The 15844-nt window shown below is 15.1% G+C and overlaps 1 protein-coding gene across 2 annotated transcripts in view; it reads left to right on the top strand.

Moving 5' to 3' along the window:
* Positions 1 to 1388: 1388 nt before the first annotated feature.
* LOC122719675 (proton-coupled amino acid transporter 1) overlaps positions 1389 to 15844 on the top strand; it is a 60303-nt gene continuing 45847 nt past the window's right edge. The window contains exon 1 of one of the 2 annotated variants that reach the window (XM_043945689.1): positions 1389 to 1546. The gene's annotated coding sequence lies outside the window, so the exon portion shown is untranslated. The remainder of the gene's footprint in view (positions 1547 to 15844) is intronic. The other variant, XM_043945690.1, reaches the window with a different exon arrangement.

Below are 15844 nucleotides of genomic sequence, written 5' to 3'. Positions count from 1 at the left end.
ATCTTAAATATTGTCAATAAAACAATGCATGTTCGAATTGAAATTCCTTTGAAATACATTTGTTAAAAATTATATAGAAAGAAAATTATAATGATAATTATAGAAAAATAATTATTTTATAATTATAAAAGAACATATTTTATAATTATAAAAAAATAATTAAGAATAATTATAAAAGAATGATTATTTTATTTTCGTTTATCTAAATCATATTTTTTATATTTTAACTTTATTTTTTTCAGAGGAATTTAATTATTTTATTAATGCAATAATAATAAAAATTTTGTTTTTCATTTTCTTAAAATTTTTTATTTATTCTAATTTTTTTTATTTTATGAACGAATAAGATAAAAAGATTAAGCTTATATCCATCTCTAAAATTTATTGATTATATCTATTTGACGAAATGTTTATTGAACTGTATATTCATATATATATGAAGTATGTAATAAGAAACAAGGTCATATATAACATTCTGACTTTTTCAAATGATTATATTCAATAATTATATGATCATATCTACTACAGATTATTTTTTAATTATTATTATAAAATTCTGAAATAAATATTTAAATGTTATGAAAATTGTTATTTTTTCATTGATTAATATATGATTCAAATATTTCAGTAATTTTAAAGTTATAATTATAAATTTAAATTTCAATCTTTTTATATAATTTTAGAATTTTAATAAGTATTTAATATATTTCACCATATCAATTATTTCTTACATATAAAATAAGAATTTAAAATTCTAAAAATTTTCTAAAAATCTACATTTATATATATACGTATATGTACGTACACATAAAAAAATCTGACTGTGACTTCCTTGAAGTATTGCGGAACTAATTTTTCAACGAGTGAACGTTTTTATCGACTCTAGTCAAAGAGATGTGTGTATATAGTCTCTTGTTACATATACAATATATTACTGTATATGTAAATATATAGAATATTAATATATTTTGGGATATATTAGAAGATCGATTCTAAAAACCAAAATAAACAAAAATTGATATGCAAAAATGTAAATTATTATGTTAGTTATAATCGAAATTGCGTTAGATGAAATGAGATATATTTAGAATGAAATAACTTTATTTCCATCATAAGTATTTCATTATGTTTTCAATTCATCTAATTCAAACATTAATTGCTTATAACTTAATAAATAAGCTTTAACCGATATTTTTGTATTTGTTTTGATCTTTAGAAGCAGCATTCCAAAGATATTCCACAAATATATTAATACTTTATATACACATTTCACGTTACGGACGAAATTCAGCTCTGGTTGTTGGAGCGTTTCATGATCGAGGAGAGGTAAGAATGACATCGACTGGGAGACAAGCAGCAGCAAGTACCGAATAGCAAATAGTCTTGGCTTCGAGTTGGCTTTGGTTCTCAGTATCGCGATCCCGTTTCAGTCGCGCGGAAGCAGCCGACCGTTGCACGTGTTCACGGACCGATTGACAGCCGCCATCATCTATGGGTTACCAGTATCCATTTATATATCTGGACACTTTGAATTGACCTCGAGAAAGTAAGTTGTTATTATTCTTCATTTTTTGATATAAATATTATTTAAATGTATTTAAATGAATTTTTTTAAAATCTTTATTTTTACTTTTTACTTTTGAAAAGATAATGAATATTAAAATTATTGACCTATAATATTTATTTAAATATTTTATAAAAATGATTAGAATTATAGAATGTATGATAGAAATAACTAATTAACGCTTATATTTATGTTTGACATACATAGATATAGTAAATATACTTAGATATAATAATATCTATTAATTATATTTATATTTATTTAATTATTTATTTATTTTTATGGTATAAGAGATATAGAACATATATTTGTATTGTTATTTTTAATTTACTTTTATTTTTAATTTATTTTTAATTTTAAAAATATAATTTTTTCAATTTTAATATATTTTTATTATATTATTATATTTTTAACTTAATACATTAATTAATAAAAATTGAACAAAACATTTTAGTAATCTATTATATATATATAGTATTATAAAAATAATTAGATATAAATCTATAGTTCTAAGCTTTTTTTTGAAAAAATCAATTAATTTTGTCAAAATAATATATATGATTTTAATAATTTTAATAACAAAATATAAGAAAATTATAAATTAGTCAATTTGACTATAGCTTGATGGATTTAAAATTTTATTGACTCATTGCAATCCAGGCATAAAAAATTTGCATTATATTTCAATGGAGATAAATAATTACATAAATTAATATAATAATCTTATAATAATCTATATTAATTCGCTGAAATCTTCGTATATTTTATTCTTATAAAAGATTATTTTAAATAAAATAAATTGTGTAAAATAAATCATATATAATGTTGTGTGATAATATATTTTTTTATATAAAAAATAATAATAAAATAATAATAAAAATAAAATTTTTTTAATTTTTTTAATAATATTTAATAAAATTTTATAACAAAAAAAATCTTTATCAGTGAATTAAACTAAAAAATCAAAGAAGAATATTTTTTATATTTATATTTTTTATTATTAATCTAAATAAATTTTTTTAAGAAGTTTTATTTATTTCAGTCAAGAAATTTTCTTTAATGTTTATTGTACGTTTATAATGTTTATTACGCATTTCGTAGCTAACATAAATTTATTAAAATTTATTTAAAATTTAATAATTTATCATTTAAAATTTAATAATTATTATTCATTTGTATATATACGATTTTTTATTTTCTGCAATAAAATTTTCTAATGCATTTTCAATTTGGTTTATTAAATATTATTAAATATTATTAAGATTTAAAAATTAATTTTTTCAAAAATCAACATTAAATATTACTTGTTTAACAAGTAAATTTTTCAAGAATTATTGAATTGACGATTTTTTTAATATGTAATAAGATCTATTAGAAAATAATAAGATTTCAATACAATTATATAATAAGATTCATTACAAATAAAATTAAAATCATTTTAAATCAAAATTAGATTCAATGTATTTTTTAAATTTATTATAATTCATACTATTCTAATGAACTCGTTATTAAAAAAAAATTTATCTTAAAAATGTTAAAGAATTAAAAATTTTCTGTCATTATTATTAATAAATAGTATTTAATTATATAAATAATATTATTGTTAATATATTGTTAATTGTTAATATTTATTAACAATATTTTAATTGATTCTTTAGAATTAAGATTATTTAGATTAAAATTCTTAGGATTAAAACTTAAAAGAAGCAATGTAATTAACATCTTTTATTATGAATGATTAATTAAGTCATAAATAGTGTCTGGTTAATTGATCAATTTAGAGAAGATTTTAAATAAACGAATTTATTAAGGCGAAGAGATTATATAAATAATTATTATTTTTGTTAGTATTATTATTTATTATTATTATTATTTATATAATCAACGTATAAATCTTATTTATATATATACATTTCATTGTTAAAATATTTATATAGTTCGTGAATGAAAAACTTTAAAATTTTTTTTGAAAGATTAAAAATATAATTGAAAAAGTAATAAAAATAAAAGAATATAAAAAATTGAGGATTCAAAATTTTTATATTGTATTTTTGATTTCGTTTCTTTTTTTCATTTTTTTAATCAACAGTTGATAATTGTTTGTCATATTATTACGTTTCATCATAACTAAAGTAAATCCCAGTATAAGCCAATTATCAGTGATTCTGAGAAAAAAAGAATTTCTTGTATTATTACTTTTGATTAAGAAAGTATAATACAAATCATCATGCTTGAAAATAAATTAAAAATTATATTTTTATTTTAATTAAAAATTTTTTTGTATCTTTTTGCTTTAGGATTTTTTATTAAAAGTAGAATATTAGAAATTTAAAAAATCATCTATGTTCTTTGATGTTTCTTGTGTAATAACTCATAACTCCATCAAGATCTATCATAACATAGTTCAATTATGGAATTGAATGATGAATTGAAACTTTTTAATTTAATTGTAAATCAAATTTTATTTTAACCAAAAAAAAACACATTCATTTTTTTATATATTTTCATTTCATTTATTTTATATAAAGTAGTATATAAAATCATATGATGATAATCGGCGAAGTTAGGAATTTTTATTGATATTGAATATTTGCATTATTGCTGACCGCCATCGTTCATGAATATCTGTGTTTATATTCGATATTTATGCGAATTTTAATTATATTATTTAGCAAATTTCATTATTAGAAGACGTGTAAATTGTTGAATGTTTGATAGAAATTGATGATCTTTTCATTTAATTTTTAATTTAATAAATTAAATAAAGACGTATTCTTGTTAAATTTAGATATAAAAATTATTTTATTATTATTATATTATCTATTTAATTTATATAACTTTATATAATATTTGAATATACTTTTTAGATTGCAATAATGCGATAATTATTAGAACTTCATTTATATGAATTTATTGAAGAATAAATAAATATTCATATAATAGGCTGTTTATTATGGGAATGTATTTAATTCTCTTACCAGTTTTGATTTTTCTTTCTTATTAATAGAACTTGATGTTCATATAAAAATATTTTATAAAATATTTTTTTCTAAAACACATAATAATGTATTAAATTAATAATTACAAACAATATTATAAAAAGAAGTTATTATTATAAAAAGAATATATAAAAAGAGTTTTGCAAATATAATAACAGTCTAATGTTTAATATATTAATTTTTTATTTATTTTATAAGGATACTATGTACATTTTTAATTATATTATATTATAAAGACATATAAATGGAATGACATTCAGGAATAATTCAGATAATAGAAATTAAATTCAAATAATCATATAAATTTTATTCATATAAATGGAGTTTTATTATATTTTTTGAAAATAAGAAAAACTCAGTTGTAAATTAATATTTAACTTTTTTTTTTGTAAATTTGACAATTGATTATATATTATTATATTTTATTTAATATATAATTATTATTAAGGAATAATGCAAAATATTACTTTTTTTTCAATAAAGATTAATAATAAGATGATAATTTTTTTTATATTGTATTTATATTGTAATTTTATATTGTCCTTCAAAATAGATTATTAAACAATTTACAAATCAACATGTTCAATTCCAATTATTTTATTCAATTTTTATTTCGATATTAATTTACATGATTTTAAATAATAGATCAATTTGTTTGATTCATTAAAAATTGTTTAATATACTTTTTTTTAATGAATAATATTAATTTGTTATACTAAATATTTGATAATTAATATTTGATATATTATATTATATATTAACTTTAATTTCATAATTTCATAATTTCATAATTTTTAATTTTTAATTTAATTGTCATTAAGATATTTTATTGTTCCAATGCAATAATAATATAACTATAAATTTGCAAATTTTAATATAAATGTGTAATTAGTCTTAAAAATATATAATCTTTTCATTATAAAAATATAATTTTTTGAATATTTTTAATTAAATAATCTTATTAAATGGTAATATTATTATTAATATATTATTAATTATGATATTATATTATTAATTATTATATTATTAATTATGATATTATATTGATTTTTTTTTAAATCTTTTTTATGCTTATATTATTATTGCATTAAAATAATGATATGAATTTTATAATTTTTTTGTAAAGCATAAAATATTGAATAATAAATGATAAAAGTATTTAAATTATGTTTATTTTTAATTAATTTCGATATTTATTGTAGATTTTAGTATTTTTAGTAAATGATTTTTAATATTTACGAAAATATATTTAATACTTTTGGTATATTTTTCTCATATAAAGCTTAAAAATTTTGAATGTGTGAAATAAATCGAATATATAAGATAACATTTTTTAATATAGAGTTTCATTTTGGAACAAATTAGATTTAGAAATTTTTCCAGTATACACCTAACATTATTCATGATGATATTTAACATTATTAAATAAATAAATAAAACTGATAATGGATAAAAAATTATTATTTTAATATTAAAGATTTCAAATAATGATAAATATATATAAATAATATATTATTATATATATATAAATAATATTAATTATATATATATTATATGATAATAATTACAGTATGTTAAATATATATTATATTAAATAGATCTATAATAATAATAATTTACTAATATAATATAATATTACAATATATTATCTTTTAATAATAGAAATATGAGTAGAATAATGTCATAGTTTTCTTAGAAAAATTATATACGATTTTTTAACACGTTTCCATAGAAAAATAATATATTTGATATATAGTACAATGAATGTAATATGATTTTATGATATATTAATATCAATAATAATTTAATTTAAATAAATATTAATATTTATAAATATTAATATATTAATATTAATAAAAATATTAATATAAATTTATATTAATATCAATAACTTTTTGATTTTTAAATTTCTATTAACGTATTATTTATATTTTATTTATTATTCTTTTATATTTTTGTATTTTTTTTATTTTATTTTATATTATCTTTATATTTATATTATTTATATTCTTTTTTATTATTTTATTAGAAAAAATTCATTTATGTAATACAATTAAAGTAAGATAAATTTAATCTTCAATAGATATTTTTATTGGTATTAAATTCTGAAACAATATATTTATTTTATATCAATACGTCATATATTATGTCATACATCATATATTAATATATTAATATATATTAAGTCTTTCATAGATAAGAATTTTCAAGTATATGTATGCAATATTTTTATCTAAATATAAGAAATGTAAAAATTTTCATATAATTTTTTAGAATATTTGTAAAAAATCTTATATTAGAGAAATTATTTTAATAGAAAATTCAATATTAATCTGATAAAGATATATTTCTTTTTTTTTTATTTATATTTTAGTTTTTTTTTTTTTTTATTCAAAAATTTGTATTCAATTTTTATGAGTGTATTTGTATTAATAGTGACTAATAATATTTATATTATTTTATTTATGTTATTTATTTATTTATTTATATTATTTTCTTTAATAATTTTTTATGCTCTTAATTAAATTTTGCATTCAATATTTGTGAATTGATATAAACATATCAAAAGAATGAAAAATTAAAATAATTCTGCATCATTTAGTATAGATATCAGTATTAGTAAGAATATCAAAAATTATTATAATGTTAAATATAAAAACATGTTCAAATATTTAGATGCTTTATTATTTAAATTGTACTATATTGCACATAAAAATATAATAAAATAATGTTGTATATAGAAATATGCAAATTTCTGTATTTTACATGCAAATTGTGTATCATAATATCTTATAAATTTTATGTTAAGACCATTAATACGTTGTTTTTATCTCATCATATTATAAAGACATTATATACTAATGCAACATTTTTATCAATGATCCATCACTAATTTTTGGCAATTATCCATATAAAATATATATAATGGATTTAAAAATAAAAATATTTTATTTAATTTTTTTTTTTTGATAATTCTTCTTCTTAATTCTTTAAAGTTTTTTTTTAATTCATTGCATGAATAATTATTCAAATTAAACACAATACTTCTCTCTTATTAATTAAATAAGAAAATATTTTTATTTTATTTTTAATAAAACATTGATTTGCATGATGATTTGCATTTAATCAAGACATATATATATACTCATATGATTTTTTGTATTTTTTTTATTAATATCGTAAATGGTAAATGATAAGGAGAACAATCAATGGACAAGCACTGACAATCTATTTGGCGATAAAACATTTGACATTTAAACAATCTTGGCCAATGCATCATGACATGTGCAAGAAACGTGCCATATATTGCGCCGTTGAACATAAGCTCTCAATAATTGCAAATGGACGAAAAAGAATTTTTCATATTCGTGTATTTAATGATAACAAATATAATAACAAACAAACATATAGGATTCTTCAAATATTCTTTTTATAAGAAAGTTATATATATCATTAATTTAACAAAATATAATAGGGACATCGAATCGCGATTTTTTTTATTTTTTACATTTTTTTTTCAATATTTTGATAATTATATAGAAAAAAATACATCTCACCGATTTTAATAACATTAGAATATATTTATAATTTTATTCTATTTTTTATGCATTCTGCTCTTTTTTGAGATATCAATAAAAATATTTTTAATACATGTTGCATATCATTCATATCATAATATATAGTTTAGAACTTTAATAATCTTAATCTTTGATATATGTTGCAAAGTTATTTTCTTAATTAATCTTTAGAATACTTTAGTTCAAAATAATTATTTATTAGAAACTTATTTATTAGAAAATTATTAATAAAAATTTTTTTCATTAATATTATGCAATTTTTTAATATTTTAGAGATCAAAATGTTGGATTTGAATTAAGTTATATTATTCTTTTATTTGGACATAGATAATCTAATTAATATTAAAAAAATGAAAAAATTTTAGATTATTTTCTATTGAATTGCAGTTGACTTAGATTGACTTAGATAAACTTTAGATTATATAATATGCCCATCTATGACAGTAGAATTAGATATATTATATTATATATATTATGATATTATATTTATAGAATATAATATAATCATAATTTTTGGAAAAATTATGCAAAATATTCAAGAAATAGCGTGAAAAAATTAGATTATCTCTTAAATATTGTAAATTTAATCTAATTCAAACTTAACCTAAATTAAATTCTTAAAAAAGACATAATATAAATACATAATATAATTCTTATAATATTAAATATTAAAAAAAATATTAAAAATCTGTTATATATATATATATATCTCTAAAACTAATAATAAAAATATAAAAAAATTAAAATTAAAATTAATGCTTAAGTTATAAAAGAAAAATTATTCAAAATATTATCCTCAACATATTTTAAGATCATTGAAAAGTATATTATTTTCTATATAATTATTTATATTTCTTATAAAATTTATCATTTATTTATCTACAGTTTTTAATTGATGTTTATCGGAACATTATTGCTATTATTTCATAATTATATTATTTCATAATAATTATTAATTATTTCATAATATTATTTCAAAATTAAAAATATATATATTAATTAATATTTTCTGTAATGTTTGGTAAAAGATTATGATGAATTTATCAAAATTTATTTCCTTACGGATTTCGATGAACTTAAAATATATAATAAAGAATATATTTTTATTAACTTTTTCTTATGTCTGTATAAATAAATAGATGATCGATTTTAGTTTTCAAGATAGTTTTTAAAAAACTTTGATTATTACATTTCACCTAATATTTATATATCTATGATTCATACACTCATAAGCACTTGTTGTTGATATAATCATCAATTATTATCAATTGAAATAAAAATATGTTCATAATAATATTTATTAGTTTTATAATCTTAATGATTTTTATGTTCTATAAGTTTTTCTTATAATAAAAAATATTTCGTGACTTCAAAAACGTTAAGAAATTATTAATCTGGATATTTTTTGTATGTTAAAAATTCGTGAACAATAATTTTCTATTTTATTTTGAAAAATTATCTTATTTTAAAAAATGTCTTCCAAAGAATTTTATCTATTGTTCCTTTTTTCTTTTTTTTTGGATGATTTGTTTCTTTTTTTTGTTATGGAACTATTTGGAACTTTTGAGAATCATTAGGAGTCATATTATATATTATATTATATTACATAATTTAATATATTTTAAAAATTTAAAAATGTTAAATATAATTTTTTATTTTTAGTCATTTTATAGTTCTTATTGGTATTTCAAGCATTTTTTTTTGATATAAAAAATTTTTCGACTTCAATTTTTTTTTTTTAAATGAACTAAAATCTATTTGTGAGTAACTGAAAAACGATTTTTTTTTCATTTATTTTTGTATTCAAGATTTCTTTGTAATATATTCCTATTATATTTTACCTAATTTTATATAATATATTGATAATATATATATAATATTTTATATAATAATTTTATATAATATAACTGATAAAACCTCAAGGAATAATTAGTAGAATTCTCATAATAAAATCGAATAATAAGTTAAATAGATAAGTGTTTCAGAATATTATTATTCTAATTTCTTATGTCATTCTATTTCATGTTAAATTGGTTAATGTTCACTAATGTTCAATAATAATTGTGAATGGTATCGATTTCGATTTGAATAAAAAGTATGGAATTTGTAATTTTTCTTAATTTTTAATTATTCTTCTTATTATTATGTTATAAATTCTTTTATCAAATTGACTTATACCTGATTGCATACTTATCCAAGACAAATTTTTATCATGAAAATAAATCATATATTAATTAACTTCAAATTAACTTCGAATTAACTTCTAATTTGATTTGATTTAAAATTTAAGAAAAACGAGTCTTTATTTAAAAGAGTTAACATTTTAATATTTTAACATAATGAGATATTTTTAAAAATATTTTATGAAAAGAATGAATATTTAAAAAAATTTTAATATTTTCATTTTAAAGAATTAGATTGCAAAGAAATAAACTTTTCTGATATAATTAAAACAATGTTTTTATTATTTTATTAATATATTACATTAATAATATTGAAATTTTTGATTGGGATAAGATCAATCGAAAGACATTTTTTCAATTAAAATTCAATTAAAATTCAATTAAAATTTATTTAAAATTTAATTATATATCTTTATATAAAATATATATTATATTAACTTTATTGTTTTATAGAGTTTTCAATTTTTAATTATTTATTTTTCAATTTCCTAATGTTCTTAAAAATGTCCTTATTATTTAAAAAAAATTTTTCTCTAATTTTTGTTTTTAGAAATAAAACTTAAACAAAAAAAGATATATAGAATTAATATTTCATGACTAGTAAAATTTAAATATATCAATAAAAATATTCGAGGAGTTTGTTTTGAATCATTTTTAATGAATTATTTTTATAAATTATAAACTAATAAGTAAATTAATGATAAAAATATAGTGAATCAATATTTTTTATTTCTTTTTTGTTTTTTTCGAACTTTAGATTTTAATAATAATTTATTTTTTGACATTTTCTCTCGAATATTATGATATTTCTTATCAATGATGGAAAATACATTGATAATGCATTACACATTGATGGAAAATATATTGATAATGCATTATACTGATTCATCGATAAAAACGATCTTTTCCATGAAATTAAAATTTGATTCCATACCAAAAAAAAAAAAAAAAAGAAATAAATCATCCAAAAAAAAGAAAGAAAGAACAATAGAATTTTTTGGAAGACATTTTTCAAAACAAAACAAAATAAGATAATGATTAAGATAATTATATTTTCAAAATAAGATATTGATTATTTTATAATTTTATATATATTATATATAATTATATATATTATATATTTATATTTATTTTTTTTATAATAATTTTAATAAATAACTTTTATGATAAATTTAAATATGTAAAAATTAAATATAAAAAACTCAATAAACAAAATATTTAAAAAGTATTTGTTATAATATTTAGAAGATAAAACAAAATTTTTTATATTTTTTTTTATATAAGTTTCATTTTTTTAGTTGTAATTATAAAGTTATTTATATTTAAATTTTTAATAATATGTATATTACATTGCATATATAGAATATTAATTTCTTTGGATAATTATTATTGATTGTAAAAATAAATATAATAGATATAAAGAAAAATTATAGCTTATTTATTTATTTAAGCTATACATAATTTAAATTTATTTTGATGAAATAAAATGAAGAAAAAGCGAGATGGCAGTAATGAAAATAAAATTGTTTTATTTTAAAATCAAATTTTTTAAAAATAATTAAAATATATATATTATATATAATAATTAAATATATCGAACTTAAATAGAGATTTCTTAAATATCACAATATTTAAGTATCACTATATTTTGAATATTTTATATCTTTTTGCATATTATATATATTTTTTAAAATTTTTGTATATTCAAATTTCATTATTTTTATATAAATGCATAAATATTTGCAATTTATTTATAAGTAAATAATAAATAAATAATTCTTAACCAACATTTTTTATATCAACTTTTCTGTTTTAATCTTTAGAATCTTTCAATAGTATAAATATATATATATTATATATTATATATATATACACACATATATTTTATATAATATTACATTCAAACATTAATATATACTTAATTATATCTTTGTTAATTATAAAAGAAATGAATTTAAACTTGTTTCTTTGGATAAAATATTTATTGTGATATTTTACAAATATAAACAACTTATTTAACTATTTAACTAATTTGATATAATAAAATAATATTAAAAAATAAATGAATTCAAAATTTTTTTTTTTATGCATGAAAATATTTGAACACTAAAAATTTATAGTAAAATAATTAAAATAACAATTTTTTATAAAAATTTGTTTTAATATTGTTTTTATAATACAATTTGAGCAGATAATACAATTTCTCAGAAATTAAAAAAAATTATTTTTTATTATTAATTATTTATTATTAACATATAATATATTATTAATAATTATTAACAATTTATTATTAACATATAATATATCATACTCTATATTTTATTTTTTGTTTTAGATTAATTTGATATTACTTTTTTGAGATAAATTGTTGTTTTTTAATCAATTATTTATGCATGAAAATATTTATGCAATTATGTTCGTTAATTTGTGATGTATCCGAATATTTCTGCAAAAATAAAAATGCATTTTATTTTTTGGGATTCTATATATAATATTGTAAGAATTATTATGTATGATTTTATAATAAAATATATAAAATATATAATAAAATATAATAAGAAATAAGAAAATAAAAAATTTATTCATTATTATAAAATTTCTTATAATTCCAAATTTATATATTATATTATACAAATATATTAACAAATATATTCCAAATGAAAAATCAGCTGATTATTTTAGCATTATTTATGCATTATAAGATAAATTAAAGAAAAATGTATTTTTAATTGATAAATGAATGATATATGTTACAAATTAAAATTATCAAATTAAGTTAACGAATATTATATGTAATTGCATGTATATTTAAATAATTAAACCATTCGAATGGATAAAAAACAATAATATATATATACTAAAAAAATAAATTCGTATAAAACAAAAATAAATTATATAATATATTTAAATTAATTTAAAATAATTTTAATTAAAATAATATTTAGTGAAACTCTTCAAAAAATATGTTATAGAATCAAAAAAACATAAAAATCAATTATAAAAAATTACTATTTTAATTACTATAAAATAACTATATTATAAAGTGTTTGAATATTTTTTTAATAGGAGAGCTCTGATTTCATTTAGTTTTTAATATTATATTATTATATCAAATTAAATCAAATTAAATAATAAATTGTTTATATTTATAAAGTATAATAAATATTCTACTGAAAAAAATAAATTTAAATTCATTTTTTTTATAATTAACAAAGATATAAGTCTTTTAAATATTAATTAATGTTCGAATATTTTTGTAAACAACTGTAATATATAAATAATATCTATTTACATATATAAATTTTTATTATTATTATAATATTTATTATTATAATTTATAGATTGATATGAATGAAATTATAGGTATCTTGTATTGATGATGAGAAATAAATTGCATTTATCAAAAATAAATTTTTTTACGATTTATCTCTATTTGATTGTATAAAATTCTTTTTCATAAATAAATTTTTAATAAATAAATTTGAATATTTGAATAAAGTTTTTCATATATTATAAAATTTTTACTAATAAATGATTATGTTACGATATTATATTATATATGTAATGAAATATACTATATATTTTCTATATATTTTCTACTAATATTATATATTACTGTTAATATATTTTATTATATATTTTCTGTTAATACTACTATTTATTTACTATACTATACTATATATTATACTATATATTTTACTATATATTTTCTGTTAATATTTTAATAATAAATACAGATATTATCAATTTTTTTATAAATTATTCTGTAGATATTTTAAAAACATATTTACTTGTCAAAATTTTATCAATAAATAAATTTCTATAATATTTTTATTGAAATTAATTATTGCATTTTTTATATCAATTATAACTTTTTTTTAATCAAATTTAAATTACTGCATAATCAAAAATACATAAGAAATCATAATATATGATAAAAATATACAAAAAATATACATTATTACATATAATAAATCCAACAATTTACATGAAATTAGAAATGATGATAGAAAAGAACGGAGGGATTTAATTTTAGTTTCAGATATTTATTAATTTTTGAAATATTAATAAAAAATTATATTTATAAATTTATAAAAATTATATATTATATTAAAAACTGCATATACATTAAATAATACTTATTTAAATAATACAATTACTAATATAACAATTTTCATTATATATTGCTATATATTATTATTATATATTATATATTATTATTATATATATCAAATATGGAATAGCTACAGTGGCATTTAGCTATAATAACTTTAATATCTAGAATATTTCATCTATAATTAACGAAAAATCTAATCACTTTCAAGAGATTCAATATTATTTAATAAGATTTAATATTTAGATAATTAAAAATATTAGATAATAAAATTATCTGGAAAAAAGAAATAGAATTTTGTCTATATGTATACTATTATTTATTTTTTGTTAATATAGATACATTATGAGCAAGCAATAATACATATAATTAAATGAACTAAAAATTTTTATGAATTATACAATGAAATGTATTTTTTTATAAATTGATATACCTAGAATATGTATATCATCTCGTAATCTCATAATAAATTTGAGCTCATATTTGTATTAATAATTAACAAATAATAATTGCATATTGGCATATATATATATCATATAATATTAATATTATTTGATGAAATTTAATATATATATATTATTTATTATTAAATATAAAATATTAAATAAAAATATTATATTATAAATATATAATATAATATTATAAAATATTATAAAAAAATATATTATTAAATATATATAAATTATTATAAATATATATATATATATATATATATATATATATAATACTATAATATATTATAATAATCATTTTTTGCAAATATCTCGAAAATTAAGACTGATCGCTTATTATTTGTGTAAGAAAAAATTCTTTAAAATTTCGTTCTTTATAAATATTTTCTCTTCACATATTTAAAAATCATTGAAATTGAGTATGATATTCATTTTATTAAATAATTGCTATTAATTTTTTCGAAAATTAAGCCTTATATGAAAAAATGTTATATTTTTGATTTATAATTTTTCGTATAGAATTAGCTAAATTATCTATATTGATCTTTTTATAGATTTTTTCAATTATATTACCAGTTATTAAACAATAGGATATTTTATAAATGATGTATATTTCGTATACTTCGTGTCGTTTTTGATTTTAAAATTCACAATTGAATTGTATAAACGTAAAAATAAAAACAAATATAAAACTAAACAGAAACTTGTTAAAAAATATTAATAAAAAAATAATTAAAATTTAATATCTTTAATAAAAGAAAAAATTATATTCAATATAATTATGTATCGTTATGTATAATATAAATCAAAATATATATCAAATAATTATGTCTATCTAATCAATTAATTTATTATTTTTTTAATAAAATGAAATCACAAATATCTATTTAATAAAAATATATCTTAAATATATATTTATTTAATAAAAATAACTAATAAAAACATCAGAAAAGA

The sequence above is a fragment of the Apis laboriosa genome, unplaced genomic scaffold (assembly GCF_014066325.1).
Source record: "Apis laboriosa isolate Shangri-la unplaced genomic scaffold, ASM1406632v1 scaffold93_cov139, whole genome shotgun sequence".
NCBI lineage: Eukaryota > Metazoa > Arthropoda > Insecta > Hymenoptera > Apidae > Apis > Apis laboriosa.
The sequence above is the reverse complement of the archived record's forward strand: the minus strand, read 5'-3'. Positions and strand labels throughout refer to the sequence as shown.